Source organism: Schistocerca serialis, chromosome 9 (genome assembly GCF_023864345.2).
Source record: "Schistocerca serialis cubense isolate TAMUIC-IGC-003099 chromosome 9, iqSchSeri2.2, whole genome shotgun sequence".
Lineage (NCBI taxonomy): Eukaryota > Metazoa > Arthropoda > Insecta > Orthoptera > Acrididae > Schistocerca > Schistocerca serialis.
In genome coordinates, this window is record NC_064646.1 from 552,583,369 (window position 1) to 552,599,699 (window position 16,331).

A 16,331-nucleotide genomic window follows, 5' to 3' on the forward strand; every position below is an offset into this window, starting at 1 on the left:
TCACTTCAGGTTTACTGTATCCCTTGGACCTTCTTATTGACGATGAAACACAGATATTGCATCGGAATGAAATAGAAAAGGCACAATGCCGACTTAAGTACAAGAGGACTGACGCTTCTTAGTGACTATGTTTTTGAACCATTCCTGTGACACTAGTTATAGATTCCGATGCTTCACTTCAGGTTTAATGTATCCCTCTGACCTTCTTATTGACGATGAAACACAGAAAATGCATCGGAATTATATACAAAAAGCACAATGCCGACTTAAGTACAAGAAGACAGACTCTTCTTACTGACTATGTTTTGAACCATTCTCGTGACACTAGTTATAGATTCCGATGCTCACTTCAGGTTTACTGTATCCCTTAAACCTTCTTATTGACGATGAAACACAGAAATTGCATCGGAATTAAATACAAAAGGCACAATGCCGAGTTATGTACAAGATGACTGACTCTTCTTACTGACTATGTTCGAACCATTCGTGTGTCACTAGTTTTAGATTCCGATGCTTCACTTCTGGTTTACTGTATACCTTGGACCTTCTAATTGACGATGAAACACAGAGATTGCATCGGAATTAAATAGAAAAGGCACAATGCTGACTTAAGTACAAGAAGACTGACTCTTCTGACTGTCTATGTTTTGAACCATTCCTGTGACACTAGTTATAGATTCCGATGCTTTACGTCAGGCTTACTGTATCCCTTGGACCTTCTTATTGACGATGAAACACAGAAATTGCATCGGAATTAAACACAAAAGGCACAATGCCGACTTAAGTACAAAAAGACTGACTCTTCTTACTGACTATGCTTTGAACCATTCCTGTGACACTAGTTATAGATTCCGATGCATCACTTCAGGTTTACTGTATCCCTTGGACCTTCTTATTGACGATGAAACACAGAAATGGCATCGGAATTAAATACAAAAGGTACAATGCCGACTTAAGTACAAGAAGACTGACTCTTTTTACTGACTATGTTTGAACCATTCCTGTGACATTAGTTATGGATTCGGATGCTTCACTTCTGGTTCACTGTATCCCTCTGACCTTCTTATTGACGATGAAACACAGAAATTGCATCGGAATTAAATAGAAAAGGCACAATGCCGACTTAAGTACAAGACGACTGACTTTTCTTACTGTCTATGATTTGAACTATTCCTGTGACACTAGTTATAGATTCCGATGCTTCACTTCAGGTTTGCTGTATCCCTCTGATCTTCTTATTGACGATGAAACACAGAAATTGCATCGGAATTAAATACAAAAGGCTCAATGCCGACTTAAGTACAAGAGGACTGACCTTTCTTACTGTCTATGTTTTGAACCATTCCTGTGACACTAGTTATAGATTCCGATGCTTCACTTCAGGTTTACTGTATCCCTCTGACCTTCTTATTGATGTTGAAACACAGAAATAGCATAGGAATTAAATACAAAATGCACAATGCCGACTTAAGTACAAGAATGCTGCCTCTTTTTACTGTCTATGTTTTGAACCATTTCTGTGACACTAGTTATAGATTGCGATGCTTCACTTCAGGTTTACTGTCTCCCTTGGACCTTCCTATTGACGATGAAACACAGAAATTGCATCGGAATTAAATACAAAAGGCACAATACCAACTTAAGTACAAGAAGACTGACTCTTCTTACTGTCTATGTTTTGTACCATTCCTGTGACACTAGTTATAGATTCCGATGCTTCACTTCAGGTTTACTGTATCCCTATGATCTTCTTATTGACGGTGAAACACAGAAATTGCATCGGAATAAACTACAAAAGTCACAATGCTGACTTAAGTACAAGATGACTGACTCCTCTTACAGTCTATGTTTTGAACCATTCCTATGACACTAGTTATAGATTCCGATGCTTCACTTCAGGCTTACTGTATCCCTTGGACCTTCTTATTGACGATGAAACACAGAAATTGCATCGGAATTAAACACAAAAGGCACAATGCCGACTTAAGTACAAAAAGACTGCCTCTTCTTACTGACTATGCTTTGAACCATTCCTGTGACACTAGTTATAGATTCCGATGCTTCACTTCAGGTTTACTGTATCCCTTGGACCTTCTTATCGACGATGAAACACTGAAATTGCATCGGAATTAAATACAAAATGAACAATGCCGACTTAAGGACAAGAAGACTGACTCTTTTTACTGACTATGTTTTGAACCATTCCTTTGACACTAGTTATAGAATCCGATGCTTCACTTCAGGTTTACTGTATCCCTCTGATCTTCTTATTGACGATGAAACACAGAAATTGCATCGGAATTAAATACAAAAGGCACAATGCCGACTTAAGTACAAGAAGACTGACTCTTCTTACTGTCTATGATTTGAACCATTGCTGTGACACTAGTTATAGATTCCAATGCTTCACTTCAGGCTTACTGTATCCGTTGGACCTCCTTATTGACGATGAAACACAGAAATTGCATCGGAATTAAACACAAAAGGCACAATGCCGACTTAAGTACAAATAGACTGACTCTTTTTACTGACTATGTTTTGAACCATTCCTGTGACACTAGTTATGGATTCGGATGCTTCACTTCTGGTTTACTGTATCCCTCTGACCTTCTTATTGACGATGAAACACAGAAATTGCATGGGAATTAAATAGTAAAGACACAATGCCGACTAAAGTACAAGACGACTGACTTTTCTTACTGTCTATGTTTTGAACCATTTCTGTGACACTAGTTATAGATTCCGATGCTTCACTTCAGGTTTACTGTATCCCTCTGATCTTCTAATTGGCGATGAAACACAGAAATTGCATCGGAATTAAATACAAAAGGCACAATGCCGACTTAAGTACAAGAGGACCGATCTTTCTTACTGTCTATGTTTTGAACCATCCCTGAGACACTAGTTATAGATTCCGATGCTTCACTTCAGGTTTACTGTAAACATCTGACCTTCTTATTGATGATGAAACACAGAAATTGCATCGGAATTAAATACAAAAGGTACAATGCAGACATAAGTACAAGAAGACTGACTCTTCTTACAGACTATGTTTAGAACCATTCCTGTGACACAAGTTATAGATTGCGATACTTCACTTCAGGTTTGCTGTATACCTCTGACCTTCTTATTGACGATGAAACACAGAATTTAATCGGAATTAAATACAAAAGGCACAATGCCGACTTAAGTACAAGAAGACTGACTCTTCCTACTGTCTATGTTTTGAACCATTCCTGTTACACTAGTTATAGATTCCGATGCTTCACTTCAGGTTTACTGTATCCCTTGGACCTTCTTATTGACGATGAAACACAGAAATTGCATCGGAATTAAATACAAAAGGCACACTGCCGACTTAAGTACACGAAGACTGACTCTTCTTACTGCCTATGTTTTGAACCACTCGTGTGACACTAGTTATAGATTCCGATGCTACACTCCAGGTTTACTGTATCCCTCTGACCTTCCTATAGACGATGAAACACAGAAATTGCATCGGAATTAAATACAAAAGGCACAATACGGACTTAAGTACAAGAAGACTGACTCTTCCTACTGTCTATGTTTTGAACCATTCCTGTGAAACTAGTTATAGATTCCGATGCTTCACTTCAGGTTTAATGTATCCCTCTGACCTTCTTATTGACGATGAAACACAGAAATTGCATCGGAATTATATACAAAAGGCACAATGCCGACTTAAGTACAAGAAGACCGACTCTTCTTACTGACTATAATTTGAACCAATCTCGTGACACTAGTTATAGATTACGATGCTTCACTTCAGGTTTACTGTATCCCTTAAACCTTCTTATTGACGATGAAACACAGAAATTGCATCGGAATTAAATACAAAAGGCACAAAGCCGACTTAAGTACAAGAAGACTGACTCTTCTTACTGACTATGTTTGAACCATTCCTGTGTCACTAGATATAGATTCCGATGTTTCACTTCAGGTTTACTGTATACCTTGGACCTTCTAATTGACGATGAAACACAGAGATTGCATCGGAATGAAATAGAAAAGGCACAATGCCGACTTAAGTACAAGAAGGCTGCCTCTTTTTACTGTCTATGTTTTGAACCATTTCTGTGCCACTAGTTATAGATTGCGATGCTTCACTTCAGGTTTACTGTCTCCCTTGGACCTTCTTATTGACGATGAAAGACAGAAATTGCATCGGAATTAAATACAAAAGGCACAATACCGACTTAAGTACAAGAAGACTGACTCTTCTTACTGTCTAAGTTTTGAATCATTCCTGTGACACTAGTTATAGATTCCGATGCTTCACTTCAGGTTTACTGTGTCCCTATGATCTTCTTATTGACGATGAAACACAGAAATTGCATCGGAATTAAATACAAAAGGCACAATGCTGACTTAAGTACAAGAAGACTGACTCTTCTGACTGTCTATGTTTTGAACCATTCCTGTGACACTAGTTATAGATTCCGATGCTTCACGTCAGTCTTACTGTATCCCTTGGACCTTCTTATTGACGATGAAACACAGAAATTGCATCGGAATTAAACACAAAAGGCACAATGCCGACTTAAGTACAAAAAGACTGACTCTTCTTACTGACTACGCTTTGAACCATTCCTGTGACACTAGTTATAGATTCCGATGCTTCACTTCAGGTTTACTGTATCCCTTGGACCTTCTTATTGACGATGAAACACAGAAATTGCATCGGAATTAAATAGAAAAGGCACAATGCCGACCTAAGTACAGGACGACTGACTTTTCTTACTGTCTATGTTTTGAACTATTCCTGTGACACTAGTTATAGATTCCGATGCTTCACTTCAGGTTTACTGTATCCCTCTGACCTTCTTATTGATGTTGAAACACAGAAATTGCATCGGAATTAAATACAAAAGGCACAATGCAGACTTAAGTACAAGAAGACTGACTCTTCTTACTGACTATGTTTTGAACCACTCCTGTGACACTAGTTATAGATTGCGATGCTTCACTTCAGGTTTGCTGTATCCCTCTGTCCTTCTTAATGACGATGAAACACAGAATTCGCATCGGAATTAAATACAAAAGGCACAATGCCGACTTAAGTACAAGAAGACTGACTCTTCGTACTGACTATGTTTGAACCATTCCTGTGTCACTAGTTATAGATTCCGATGCTTCACTTCAGGTTTACTGTATACCTTGGACCTTCTAATTGACGATGAAACACAGAGATTGCATCGGAATTAATTAGAAAAGGCACAATGCCGAGTAAAGTACAAGAAGGCTGCCTCTTTTTACTGTCTATGTTTTGAACCATTTCTGTGACACTAGTTATAGATAGCAATGCTTCACTTCAGGTTTACTGTCTCTCTTGGACCTTCTTATTGACGATGATACACAGAAATTGCATCGGAATTAAATACAAAAGGCTCAATACCGTCTTAAGTACAAGAAGACTGACTCTTTTTACTGTCTATGTTTTGAACCATTCCTGTGACACTAGTTATAGATTCCGATGCTTCACTTCAGGTTTACTGTATCTATATGATCTTCTTATTGACGATGAAACACAGAAATTGCATCGAAATTAAATACAAAAGGCACAATGCTGACTTAAGTACAGGAAGACTGACTCTTCTTACTGTCTATGATTTGAACCATTCCTGTGACACTAGTTATAGATTCCGATGCTTCACTTCAAGTTTACTGTCTCTCTTGGACCTTCTTATTGACGATAAAACACAGATATTGCATCGGAATTAAACACAAAATGCACAATGCAGACTTAAGTACAAAAAGGCTGACTCTTCTTACTGACTATGCTTTGAACCATTCCTGTGACACTAGTTATAGATTCCGATGCTTCACTTCAGGTTAACTGTATCCCTTGGACCTTCTTATTGACGATGAAACACAGAAATTGCATCGGAATTAAATACAAAAGGTACAATGCCGACTTAAGTACAAGAAGACTGACTCTTTTTACTGACTATGTTTGAACCATTCCTGTGACACTAGTTATGGATTCGGATGCTTCACTTCTGGTTCACTGTATCCCTCTGACGTTCTTATTGACAATGAAACACAGAAATTGCATCGGAATTGAATAGAAAAGGCACAATGCCGACTTAAGTACAAGACGACTGACTTTTCTTACTGTCTATGTTTTGAACTATTCCTGTGACACTAGTTATAGACTCCGATGCTTCACTTCAGGTTTACTGTATCACTCTGATCTTCTTATTGACGATGAAACACAGAAATTGCATCGGAATTAAATACAAAAGGCACAATGCCGACTTAAGTACAAGAGGACTGATCTTTCTTACTGTCTATGTTTTGAACCGTTCCTGTGACACTAGTTATAGATTTCGATGCTTCACTTCAGGTTTACTGTATCCCTCTGACCTTCTTATTGATGTTGAAACACAGAAATTGCATCGGAATTATATACAAAAGGCACAATGCCGACATAAGTACAAGAAGACAGACTCTTCTTACTGACTATGTTTTGAACCATTCTCGTGACACTAGTTATAGATTCCGATGCTTCACTTCAGGTTTACTGTATCCCTTAAACCTTCTTATTGACGATGAAACACAGAAATTAGATCGGAATTAAATACAAAAGGCACAAAGCCGACTTAAGTACAAGAAGACTGACTCTTCTTACAGACTATGTTTGAACCATTCCTGTGTCACTAGATATTGATTCCGATGTTTCACTTCAGGTTAACTGTATACCTTGGACCTTCTAATTGACGATGAAACACAGAGATTGCATCGGAATTAAATAGAAAAGGCACAATGCCGTCTTAAGTACAAGAAGGCTGCCTCTTTTTACTGTCTATGTTTTGAACCATTTCTGTGACACTAGTTATAGATTGCGATGCTTCACATCAGGTTTACTGTCTCCCTTGGACCTTCTTATTGACGATGAAACACAGAAATTGCATCGGAATTAAATACAAAAGGCACAATACCGACTTAAGTAAAAGAAGACTGACTCTTCTTACTGTCTATGTTTTGAACCATTCCTGTGACACTAGTTATAGATTCCGATGCTTCACTTCAGGTTTACTGTGTCCCTATGATCTTCTTATTGACGATGAATCACAGAAATTGCATCGGAATTAAATACAAAAGGAACAATGCTGACTTAAGTACAAGAAGACTGACTCTTCTGACTGTCTATGTTTTGAACCATTCCTGTCACACTAGTTATAGATTCCGATGCTTCACGTCAGGCTTACTGTATCCCTTGGACCTTCTTATTGACGATGAAACACAGAAATTGCATCGGAATTAAACACAAAAGGCACAATGCCGACTTAAGTACAAAAAGACTGACTCTTCTTACTGACTATGCTTTGAACCATTCCTGTGACACTAGTTATAGATTCGGATGCTTCACTTCAGGTTTACTGTATCCCTTGGACCGTCTTATTGACGATGAAACACAGAAATTGCATCGGAATTAAATACAAAAGGCACAATGCCGACTTAAGTACAAGAGGACTGATCTTTCTTACTGTCTATGTTTTGAACCATTCCTGTGACACTAGTTATAGATTCCGATGCTTCACTTCAGGTTTACTGTATCCCTCTGACCTTCTTATTGATGTTGAAACACAGAAATTGCATCGGAATTATATACAAAAGGCACAATGCCGACTTAAGTACAAGAAGACAGACTCTTCTTACTGCCTATGTTTTGAACCATTCTCGTGACACTAGTTATAGATTCCGATGCTTCACTTCAGGTTTACTGTATCCCTTAAACCTTCTTATTGACGATGAAACACAGAAATTGCATCGGAATTAAATACAAAAGGCACAAAGCCGACTTAAGTACAAGAAGACTGACTCTTCTTACAGACTATGTTTGAACCATTCCTGTGTCACTAGATATAGATTCCGATGTTTCACTTCAGGTTAATTGTATACCTTGGACCTTCTAATTGACGATGAAACACAGAGATTGCATCGGAATTAAATAGAAAAGGCACAATGCCGACTTAAGTACAAGAAGGCTGCCTCTTTTTACTGTCTATGTTTTGAACCATTTCTGTGACACTAGTTATAAATTGCGATGCTTCACTTCAGGTTTACTGTCTCCCTTGGACCTTCTTATTGGCGATGAAACACAGAAATTGCATCGGAATTAAATACAAAAGGCACAATACCGACTTAAGTACAAGAAGACTGACTCTTCTTACTGTCTATGTTTTGAACCATTCCTGTGACACTAGTTATAGATTCCGATGCTTCACTTCAGGTTTACTGTGTCCCTATGATCTTCTTATTGACGATGAATCACAGAAATTGCATCGGAATTAAATACAAAAGGCACAATGCTGACTTAAGTAAAAGAAGACTGACTCTTCTGACTGTCTATGTTTTGAACCATTCCTGTGACACTAGTTATAGATTCCGATGCTTCACGTCAGCTTACTGTATCCCTTGGACCTTCTTATTGACGATGAAACACAGAAATTGCATCGGAATTAAACACAAAAGGCACAATGCCGACTTAAGTACAAAAAGACTGACTCTTCTTACTGACTATGCTTTGAACCATTCCTGTGACACTAGTTATAGATTCGGATGCTTCACTTCAGGTTTACTGTATCCCTTGGACCTTCTTATTGACGATGAAACTCAGAAATTGCATCGGAATTAAATACAAGAGGTACAATGCCGACTTAAGTACAAGAAGACTGACTCTTTTTACTGACTATGTTTGAAGCATTCCTGTGACACTAGTTATGGATTCGGATGCTTCACTTCTGGTTCACTGTATCCCTCTGACCTTCTTATTGACGATGAAACACAGAAATTGCATCGGAATTAAATAGAAAAGGCACAATGCCGACCTAAGTACAAGACGACTGACTTTTCTTACTGTCTATGTTTTGAACTATTCCTGTGACACTAGTTATAGATTCCGATGCTTCACTTCAGGTTTACTGTATCCCTCTGATCTTCTTATTGACGATGAAACACAGAAATTGCAATGGAATTAAATACAAAAGGCACAATGGCGACTTAAGTACAAGAGTACTGATCTTTCTTACTATCTATGTTTTGAACCATTCCTGTGACACTAGTTATAGATTCCGATGCTTCACTTCAGGATTACTGTATCCCTCTGACCTTCTTATTGATGTTGAAACACAGAAATTGCATCGGAATTAAATACAAAAGGCACAATGCCGACTTAAGTACAAGAAGACTGACTCTTCGTACTGACTATGTTTGAACCATTCCTGTGTCACTAGTTATAGATTCCGATGCTTCACTTCAGGTTTACTGTATACCTTGGACCTTCTAATTGACGATGAAACATAGAGATTGCATCGGAATTAAATACAAAAGGTACAATGCCGACTTAAGTACAAAAAGGCTGACTCTTTTTACTGTCTATGTTTTGAACCATTTCTGTGACACTAGTTATAGATTGCGATGCTTCACTTCAGGTTTACTGTATCCCTCTGACCTTCTTATTGATGTTGAAACACAGAAATTGCATCGGAATTAAATACAAAAGGCACAATGCCGACTTAACTACAAGAAGACTGACTCTTCTTACTGTCTATGTTTTGAACCATTCCTGTGACACTAGTTATAGATTCCGATGCTTCACTTCAGGTTAACTGTATCCCTATGATCTTCTTATTGACGATGAAACACAGAAATTGCATCGGAATTAAATACAAAAGGCACAATGCTGACATAAGTACAGGAAGACTGACTCTTCTTACTGTCTATGATTTGAACCATTCCTGTGACACTAGTTATAGATTCCGATGCTTCACTTCAGGCTTACTGTATCCCTTGGACCTTCTTATTGACGATGAAACACAGAAATTGCATCGGAATTAAACACAAAAGGCACAATGCCGACTTAAGTACAAAAAGACTGCCTCTTCTTACTGACTATGCTTTGAACCATTCCTGTGACACTAGTTATAGATTCCGATGCTTCACTTCAGGTTTACTGTATCCCTTGGACCTTCTTATCGACGATGAAACACTGAAATTGCATCGGAATTAAATACAAAATGAACAATGCCGACTTAAGGACAAGAAGACTGACTCTTTTTACTGACTATGTTTTGAACCATTCCTTTGACACTAGTTATAGAATCCGATGCTTCACTTCAGGTTTACTGTATCCCTCTGATCTTCTTATTGACGATGAAACACAGAAATTGCATCGGAATTAAATACAAAAGGCACAATGCCGACTTAAGTACAAGAAGACTGACTCTTCTTACTGTCTATGATTTGAACCATTGCTGTGACACTAGTTATAGATTCCAATGCTTCACTTCAGGCTTACTGTATCCGTTGGACCTCCTTATTGACGATGAAACACAGAAATTGCATCGGAATTAAACACAAAAGGCACAATGCCGACTTAAGTACAAATAGACTGACTCTTTTTACTGACTATGTTTTGAACCATTCCTGTGACACTAGTTATGGATTCGGATGCTTCACTTCTGGTTTACTGTATCCCTCTGACCTTCTTATTGACGATGAAACACAGAAATTGCATGGGAATTAAATAGTAAAGACACAATGCCGACTAAAGTACAAGACGACTGACTTTTCTTACTGTCTATGTTTTGAACCATTTCTGTGACACTAGTTATAGATTCCGATGCTTCACTTCAGGTTTACTGTATCCCTCTGATCTTCTAATTGGCGATGAAACACAGAAATTGCATCGGAATTAAATACAAAAGGCACAATGCCGACTTAAGTACAAGAGGACCGATCTTTCTTACTGTCTATGTTTTGAAGCATCCCTGAGACACTAGTTATAGATTCCGATGCTTCACTTCAGGTTTACTGTAAACCTGTGACCTTCTTATTGATGATGAAACACAGAAATTGCATCGGAATTAAATACAAAAGGTACAATGCAGACATAAGTACAAGAAGACTGACTCTTCTTACAGACTATGTTTAGAACCATTCCTGTGACACAAGTTATAGATTGCGATACTTCACTTCAGGTTTGCTGTATACCTCTGACCTTCTTATTGACGATGAAACACAGAATTTAATCGGAATTAAATACAAAAGGCACAATGCCGACTTAAGTACAAGAAGACTGACTCTTCCTACTGTCTATGTTTTGAACCATTCCTGTTACACTAGTTATAGATTCCGATGCTTCACTTCAGGTTTACTGTATCCCTTGGACCTTCTTATTGACGATGAAACACAGAAATTGCATCGGAATTAAATACAAAAGGCACACTGCCGACTTAAGTACACGAAGACTGACTCTTCTTACTGCCTATGTTTTGAACCACTCGTGTGACACTAGTTATAGATTCCGATGCTACACTCCAGGTTTACTGTATCCCTCTGACCTTCCTATAGACGATGAAACACAGAAATTGCATCGGAATTAAATACAAAAGGCACAATACGGACTTAAGTACAAGAAGACTGACTCTTCCTACTGTCTATGTTTTGAACCATTCCTGTGAAACTAGTTATAGATTCCGATGCTTCACTTCAGGTTTAATGTATCCCTCTGACCTTCTTATTGACGATGAAACACAGAAATTGCATCGGAATTATATACAAAAGGCACAATGCCGACTTAAGTACAAGAAGACCGACTCTTCTTACTGACTATAATTTGAACCAATCTCGTGACACTAGTTATAGATTACGATGCTTCACTTCAGGTTTACTGTATCCCTTAAACCTTCTTATTGACGATGAAACACAGAAATTGCATCGGAATTAAATACAAAAGGCACAAAGCCGACTTAAGTACAAGAAGACTGACTCTTCTTACTGACTATGTTTGAACCATTCCTGTGTCACTAGATATAGATTCCGATGTTTCACTTCAGGTTTACTGTATACCTTGGACCTTCTAATTGACGATGAAACACAGAGATTGCATCGGAATGAAATAGAAAAGGCACAATGCCGACTTAAGTACAAGAAGGCTGCCTCTTTTTACTGTCTATGTTTTGAACCATTTCTGTGACACTAGTTATAGATTGCGATGCTTCACTTCAGGTTTACTGTCTCCCTTGGACCTTCTTATTGACGATGAAAGACAGAAATTGCATCGGAATTAAATACAAAAGGCACAATACCGACTTAAGTACAAGAAGACTGACTCTTCTTACTGTCTAAGTTTTGAATCATTCCTGTGACACTAGTTATAGATTCCGATGCTTCACTTCAGGTTTACTGTGTCCCTATGATCTTCTTATTGACGATGAAACACAGAAATTGCATCGGAATTAAATACAAAAGGCACAATGCTGACTTAAGTACAAGAAGACTGACTCTTCTGACTGTCTATGTTTTGAACCATTCCTGTGACACTAGTTATAGATTCCGATGCTTCACGTCAGTCTTACTGTATCCCTTGGACCTTCTTATTGACGATGAAACACAGAAATTGCATCGGAATTAAACACAAAAGGCACAATGCCGACTTAAGTACAAAAAGACTGACTCTTCTTACTGACTACGCTTTGAACCATTCCTGTGACACTAGTTATAGATTCCGATGCTTCACTTCAGGTTTACTGTATCCCTTGGACCTTCTTATTGACGATGAAACACAGAAATTGCATCGGAATTAAATAGAAAAGGCACAATGCCGACCTAAGTACAGGACGACTGACTTTTCTTACTGTCTATGTTTTGAACTATTCCTGTGACACTAGTTATAGATTCCGATGCTTCACTTCAGGTTTACTGTATCCCTCTGACCTTCTTATTGATGTTGAAACACAGAAATTGCATCGGAATTAAATACAAAAGGCACAATGCAGACTTAAGTACAAGAAGACTGACTCTTCTTACTGACTATGTTTTGAACCACTCCTGTGACACTAGTTATAGATTGCGATGCTTCACTTCAGGTTTGCTGTATCCCTCTGTCCTTCTTAATGACGATGAAACACAGAATTCGCATCGGAATTAAATACAAAAGGCACAATGCCGACTTAAGTACAAGAAGACTGACTCTTCGTACTGACTATGTTTGAACCATTCCTGTGTCACTAGTTATAGATTCCGATGCTTCACTTCAGGTTTACTGTATACCTTGGACCTTCTAATTGACGATGAAACACAGAGATTGCATCGGAATTAATTAGAAAAGGCACAATGCCGAGTAAAGTACAAGAAGGCTGCCTCTTTTTACTGTCTATGTTTTGAACCATTTCTGTGACACTAGTTATAGATAGCAATGCTTCACTTCAGGTTTACTGTCTCTCTTGGACCTTCTTATTGACGATGACACACAGAAATTGCATCGGAATTAAATACAAAAGGCTCAATACCGTCTTAAGTACAAGAAGACTGACTCTTTTTACTGTCTATGTTTTGAACCATTCCTGTGACACTAGTTATAGATTCCGATGCTTCACTTCAGGTTTACTGTATCTATATGATCTTCTTATTGACGATGAAACACAGAAATTGCATCGAAATTAAATACAAAAGGCACAATGCTGACTTAAGTACAGGAAGACTGACTCTTCTTACTGTCTATGATTTGAACCATTCCTGTGACACTAGTTATAGATTCCGATGCTTCACTTCAAGTTTACTGTCTCTCTTGGACCTTCTTATTGACGATAAAACACAGATATTGCATCGGAATTAAACACAAAATGCACAATGCAGACTTAAGTACAAAAAGGCTGACTCTTCTTACTGACTATGCTTTGAACCATTCCTGTGACACTAGTTATAGATTCCGATGCTTCACTTCAGGTTAACTGTATCCCTTGGACCTTCTTATTGACGATGAAACACAGAAATTGCATCGGAATTAAATACAAAAGGTACAATGATGACTTAAGTACAAGAAGACTGACTCTTTTTACTGACTATGTTTGAACCATTCCTGTGACACTAGTTATGGATTCGGATGCTTCACTTCTGGTTCACTGTATCCCTCTGACGTTCTTATTGACAATGAAACACAGAAATTGCATCGGAATTGAATAGAAAAGGCACAATGCCGACTTAAGTACAAGACGACTGACTTTTCTTACTGTCTATGTTTTGAACTATTCCTGTGACACTAGTTATAGACTCCGATGCTTCACTTCAGGTTTACTGTATCACTCTGATCTTCTTATTGACGATGAAACACAGAAATTGCATCGGAATTAAATACAAAAGGCACAATGCCGACTTAAGTACAAGAGGACTGATCTTTCTTACTGTCTATGTTTTGAACCGTTCCTGTGACACTAGTTATAGATTCCGATGCTTCACTTCAGGTTTACTGTATCCCTCTGACCTTCTTATTGATGTTGAAACACAGAAATTGCATCGGAATTATATACAAAAGGCACAATGCCGACATAAGTACAAGAAGACAGACTCTTCTTACTGACTATGTTTTGAACCATTCTCGTGACACTAGTTATAGATTCCGATGCTTCACTTCAGGTTTACTGTATCCCTTAAACCTTCTTATTGACGATGAAACACAGAAATTAGATCGGAATTAAATACAAAAGGCACAAAGCCGACTTAAGTACAAGAAGACTGACTCTTCTTACAGACTATGTTTGAACCATTCCTGTGTCACTAGATATTGATTCCGATGTTTCACTTCAGGTTAACTGTATACCTTGGACCTTCTAATTGACGATGAAACACAGAGATTGCATCGGAATTAAATAGAAAAGGCACAATGCCGTCTTAAGTACAAGAAGGCTGCCTCTTTTTACTGTCTATGTTTTGAACCATTTCTGTGACACTAGTTATAGATTGCGATGCTTCACATCAGGTTTACTGTCTCCCTTGGACCTTCTTATTGACGATGAAACACAGAAATTGCATCGGAATTAAATACAAAAGGCACAATACCGACTTAAGTAAAAGAAGACTGACTCTTCTTACTGTCTATGTTTTGAACCATTCCTGTGACACTAGTTATAGATTCCGATGCTTCACTTCAGGTTTACTGTGTCCCTATGATCTTCTTATTGACGATGAATCACAGAAATTGCATCGGAATTAAATACAAAAGGAACAATGCTGACTTAAGTACAAGAAGACTGACTCTTCTGACTGTCTATGTTTTGAACCATTCCTGTCACACTAGTTATAGATTCCGATGCTTCACGTCAGGCTTACTGTATCCCTTGGACCTTCTTATTGACGATGAAACACAGAAATTGCATCGGAATTAAACACAAAAGGCACAATGCCGACTTAAGTACAAAAAGACTGACTCTTCTTACTGACTATGCTTTGAACCATTCCTGTGACACTAGTTATAGATTCGGATGCTTCACTTCAGGTTTACTGTATCCCTTGGACCTTCTTATTGACGATGAAACACAGAAATTGCATCGGAATTAAATACAAAAGGCACAATGCCGACTTAAGTACAAGAGGACTGATCTTTCTTACTGTCTATGTTTTGAACCATTCCTGTGACACTAGTTATAGATTCCGATGCTTCACTTCAGGTTTACTGTATCCCTCTGACCTTCTTATTGATGTTGAAACACAGAAATTGCATCGGAATTATATACAAAAGGCACAATGCCGACTTAAGTACAAGAAGACAGACTCTTCTTACTGCCTATGTTTTGAACCATTCTCGTGACACTAGTTATAGATTCCGATGCTTCACTTCAGGTTTACTGTATCCCTTAAACCTTCTTATTGACGATGAAACACAGAAATTGCATCGGAATTAAATACAAAAGGCACAAAGCCGACTTAAGTACAAGAAGACTGACTCTTCTTACAGACTATGTTTGAACCATTCCTGTGTCACTAGATATAGATTCCGATGTTTCACTTCAGGTTAATTGTATACCTTGGACCTTCTAATTGACGATGAAACACAGAGATTGCATCGGAATTAAATAGAAAAGGCACAATGCCGACTTAAGTACAAGAAGGCTGCCTCTTTTTACTGTCTATGTTTTGAACCATTTCTGTGACACTAGTTATAAATTGCGATGCTTCACTTCAGGTTTACTGTCTCCCTTGGACCTTCTTATTGGCGATGAAACACAGAAATTGCATCGGAATTAAATACAAAAGGCACAATACCGACTTAAGTACAAGAAGACTGACTCTTCTTACTGTCTATGTTTTGAACCATTCCTGTGACACTAGTTATAGATTCCGATGCTTCACTTCAGGTTTACTGTGTCCCTATGATCTTCTTATTGACGATGAATCACAGAAATTGCATCGGAATTAAATACAAAAGGCACAATGCTGACTTAAGTAAAAGAAGACTGACTCTTCTGACTGTCTATGTTTTGAACCATTCCTGTGACACTAGTTATAGATTCCGATGCTTCACGTCA